General features: G+C 46.3%; 1 protein-coding gene across 2 annotated transcripts in view; it reads right to left on the bottom strand.

Moving 5' to 3' along the window:
- The window catches only part of Znf217 (zinc finger protein 217), a 29,702-nt gene extending 26,385 nt beyond the window's left edge, over positions 1–3,317 (bottom strand). Inside the window, exon 1 of one of the 2 annotated variants that reach the window (XM_017798691.2) lies at positions 3,214–3,317. The gene's annotated coding sequence lies outside the window, so the exon portion shown is untranslated. Of the gene's footprint in view, positions 1–2,191; positions 3,123–3,213 lie in introns of those variants that run through there. The other variant, XM_029564544.1, reaches the window with a different exon arrangement.
- Positions 3,318–4,681: the final 1,364 nt, after the last annotated feature.

Raw genomic sequence — 4,681 nt, 5'->3', positions numbered from 1 at the left:
CGCGCGCACCCCGCCCGGGTCCGAAGGACTCCCGCGCACGCGCGCCCCGGGCCGCTCCCGCCATCCCGCCTAACGTGGCCGGCTCGCGTCCCGGCGGTTCCAGTGACAGGTACTCCGGAGGGGGCTGTAGCACAGTGCGCAGGCGCACACGCAGCCTCCTCCTCCTCCTCCTCCTCCTCCCTCTCCCCCTCCCCCAACCCCCGCAAGGTGCGCCCGAGGGGGCCGGGAGGGGCCACTGGCCCAACTCCGGGGTCACGCAGAATCGCCCACAAAAAAGCCTCCCAGTAGTCAAGCAGCTTAGCGGCGTAGGAGGGGGCTGTAGCACAGTGCGCAGGCGCACACGCAGCCTCCTCCTCCTCCTCCTCCTCCTCCCTCTCCCCCTCCCCCAACCCCCGCAAGGTGCGCCCGAGGGGGCCGGGAGGGGCCACTGGCCCAACTCCGGGGTCACGCAGAATCGCCCACAAAAAAGCCTCCCAGTAGTCAAGCAGCTCGGAAGATAGCGGCGTACAAAGGAGGAAAGCACTTTTCAGATACGCCCGCGAGAGGAAGGTCGGAGATAAGACCATTCAATTCCCTAAATTAGTATCTTCATACACCAATTGTCTTTTCTTTCTCCTCGAGCCCAGGGTTTGTGTTCCCATTACAATTCCATTTCTAAATTTGAACTTGGTTCCAAGAACCTACTTAGTTTTGATAGAAATTCACTTGGGTGAAACTAGGCTTAAAGTGGGGACAAAACAAAAACAGGAAAACAGTCTTTCCCCTCCCTTTCTAGCCCAACTCATTTAAAGCCTTTCCCAACTGTTTTCTTCCTGACTCCTAGAAAAGACGAAGGAAGAAAAGGCAGGAAACGGTTCTGACCCAGAGGCCTGGGGGATACCCCCTATTTTAAGGAAGCCCCAAGGAGGACCTATGGCGGCACAATCACATCCGATCATTTTTCAGCTCCAAAATGCAAATGAATGCAAATGTAAAAAAGGACTATTGCAAGTTGACTCGCACACAAGGGCCAAGTTGGTTGGTTGGTTTTTCAAGCTGGCCTCATTGTATCCAAAATGGAAAAACATACCAAGAAAAGCATTCAATAGATGTATTTCCTAAATCAAAAGGACAAGGGGAAGCAAAAAAAAAAAAAGCCTGACCCGGAACTGATGAGCAAGGCCAGGAGATCCTTCAGAAATAGGAAGAAGAATTTGAGAAGACACAGGGGAGAATCTGCCTGCTAGGTTTTGCTGTCATTTTCGATGTAACTACCAACCCACATATGATCTGGTTAGTCTTTTTTTTTTGAGGAAGTGAATCAATTACATACTATTGATTAGTATCTCTACTAGTAGATCCTTAAGCCAGCACTATTTTTCATTCAAGTACAAAGGATATTGATCATTTTCAGTACTGGGGTTCCCTTTCTCAGTACACATTAATATCTTTCTTTAAAGTTTTTGTTTAGAAACTCACAAATATTCACGCCCTAAACACACCGGCTCAAAAAGACATATTCTTCATGATGAGAAACTTCAATTCACTTTATCAAAACGAATGCTGGGGGGAGCTTTCTTAAAAAACAAACAAACAAAAAAAAAACTATGGGCAAGAAAGTAGGTGAAGGTTGAGGTTAAACTAAGTGGAGCCTCAGACTATATGTTAATGGACAACCTTTGAGCCCTGGGACCTTGAATGCTCTAAACACAATAGGGATGATAGTTAAAAACCCTGGTCAGATGGAACAAAAAAGATCGGTCCAAACTTCAGTAGGAATAGGCCAACAATAAAATATTTTGACAAATAATCATTTTTCTAAGAACAATGGGACTCTGAGACCTCGTTGCTACATATTTTCGGAGCAAAGGGAAATAAGGAGAAGGAGGATGTTTTTCTCTATCCCTTACCCTTACAAAGCCACCACCACTCTGTTTCGCATTTTGGCATCATATGGCTTTTACTGTTTCTCCTCCCTCTGCTCTCCCCTCCCCCAAAAAAGGAAATTTTTTTAAAAAACTTACTACGTTGAAGCTTTTAAAATTGAAAGAGAATTGCCTTTCCTGGTCTGTCTGCTAAGAGATTTGTATGTGAGGCTGATGTCTGAGCAAAGAACTACAAAGAACCTTCACTCCTGGAGACGTGCCAAAAAAACTGGGAAATCGTTGCAAAATTCTGCCAGTGACTGACTGCTGGGGTTGCAAATACATACCGTGTTTTCCAAAGGACGTGGAGGGATCGGAATTCCTGCCTTAGAATGCAGAGGCTCGTGCCTCGCGTTTATTTGGAAAGCGTGTGTTGGTCACAGGAGAACCCTAGGAACGCTTGGTTTCGTAATAAGAGCTAAGAACTCCCCATTCCTGGGCGAAGCGAAAACTGAAAACCGAACGTTGGTCTCCAAGGCCTTGGCTCCGCCTACGCGGAATCCTGCTTCGCCATCACTCCAGGCTGGGCCACCTCTACAGGAATCAGGTGCTACAACGCCGGCCACAAAAACAAAGAGGGGAGCCCCGCACCCAGGTCCCTGCCGTTGGGGGTCCCCGGCTCTGCACGTGTCGCCAGAATCAAGCCCCACTTCTCCTGAAGGCTACAAACCTCAGCTGCATCTTTTTCACAATGACCCAAACAGGCCCTCCTCCTCAAGACATGTTTCCGAATGTGCACTTACAAAATCACCCCATTATCTCCGCTTTAATCCGGGTGCTGACAGACCTCTTCCGAAGCCAACATATGACTTTCTATCCAGATCATCCATGCCCTGGTATTCTCAAATCTAACAAAACAAGCCTGATTCGCCGCATATAATATTTACAGGAGTTATCTTTTTGCTACTTAATTAGAAGATTAGGATAGTCTTTTCCCCCAGTATTAATTTCACTATGGAACTATTACAGAAAAGCAATTTGGAAACGAAGTCTCTGGAGCTGTAGCAGAACCCATGTACAGAAGAGGTCAAAGAATTCAGTGTTCAGAGCAGGAAAACCTGAAAAACTGCAGGGAGCAGTTTGCAGGAAACAGAAAAAAGTTTGTCAGACCCGCGTTTACAAACTACAAAGGACATTTGCGAAGGAGGCAGGGACTGCCCTCTCACCAAGACAGAAAGCACAACTTTAAGGAGGGTCAGTAAACAAGCCCCAGGGAGCACCACACTTTTCTAACTTTCTCAGTCCCACTAAAGCCATGACTTTCAAGCCTCCTGTAAACTACATGAGAAGAACTGATAACAGAAATTACCGTTCCGAGGAGAAGGCAGTGCAGAAACCTAGGAATTCTAGGAGGCTGCCAGTCCACCTGGCCCGGAACAATACTGGAAGAGATGTGATTGCTGGTTTTTACAAGCAAACCAAAAAGGGAGGGGCCAAGCATAAAGCTCAATTTAAATGGACAGTGAGATATAATCCGACTTGACTGAATAAATCAACCTTGATTAGGTTAAGAACGCCATTTAATTTTAGAGACCTCTGTTCTCTTGGCAAGTTTGTTTCCCCCTGCAAGCTCAGCCATGTCTTCCGCTAATATTCCGGACAGTTTTCCAAGGTGGCCTTCCCTCAAAATAGTCATGTAAGTTTCCCTAAAGATTCACACATATAACATACCATAACATACCTAGGAAAGCCCCTTCTCTAAACTTCCTCCGTTCAACAGGTACTGTTTCCAGCGGGGAGTCTGGGGATGAGAGGAGGCAGGAGACAGTAATCACTTAAGACCATCAAGACCAGAAAAGAGAATAATTTTCTATCCACATACTCAAACCAAAACCCTTTGAAGGCAGGAGGATTAAGGCCAGCCTGGGCTATGTGAGACCCTGCCTCAAAAAAAAAAAAGAAGAAAACATGGGACTGGGAATGCAGTTGAGTTGGCAGACGGTCTAGTGCAGGAAGCCCTGGGTTGGAGTCCCACACCACATAAACAAGGGTGTGGTGGTGCATGGCTGTAATCCCAGCTCTAGGGAGGTAGAAGCAGAAAGATCAGAGGTTCGAATTCATCCTCAAGCCAGCTGGCTATATGCTGAGTCGACCCAAAATAGTAATGATAATAATAATGATGATGATAATAATAATAGTCTTAAAGCTGCAGGGGTATTCTAAGTTACTCCTCGGTCTATTGCCCCTTGAAGTATACTTAATAAACTTTTCTTCCCCTAAATAATTATTTTTATAAGTATGTGTGTTTTACCTGCATGTATATAAGTGCACTCTTGCATTCAGTACGGTCAGAATTCAGAAAAGGGTGTCAGATGCCCTGGAATTGTAGTTATGGATGGTTATTAGCCACCATGTGGATGCTGGGAACTGAAACCAGGTCTTCTGCAAGAGAAGCCAGTGTTCTTATGTGCTGAACCATCTCTCTAGCTCCCAACAATAAAGAAACTAAGAACAAAGAATTGTGTGTGTGTGTGTGTGTGTGTGTGTGTGTTTATTGGCCTTTTTGAGATAGGATCTCCCTGTAACCCCAGCTGGCCTGGAACTCACTATGTAGACCAGGCTGGCCTTGAACTCACAGAGATCAGCCTGCCTCTGCCTCTGCCTCCCGAGTGCTGGGATTAAAGGCATGGGCCACCACAGCCGGCTCAAGCCCTATTATATTTCATACACACATACAAGCATCAACAAATACTATATTTTCTCCCTTACTCTCAACTTTGGAGCTAGGGATATAGCTCTGTGGTAGAGCACTTGCCTAGCATACAAAAGGCCCCAAA

The sequence above is a fragment of the Nannospalax galili genome, unplaced genomic scaffold (genome assembly GCF_000622305.1).
Source record: "Nannospalax galili isolate Female #2095 unplaced genomic scaffold, S.galili_v1.0 scaffold596, whole genome shotgun sequence".
Lineage (NCBI taxonomy): Eukaryota > Metazoa > Chordata > Mammalia > Rodentia > Spalacidae > Nannospalax > Nannospalax galili.
The sequence above is the reverse complement of the archived record's forward strand: the minus strand, read 5'-3'. Positions and strand labels throughout refer to the sequence as shown.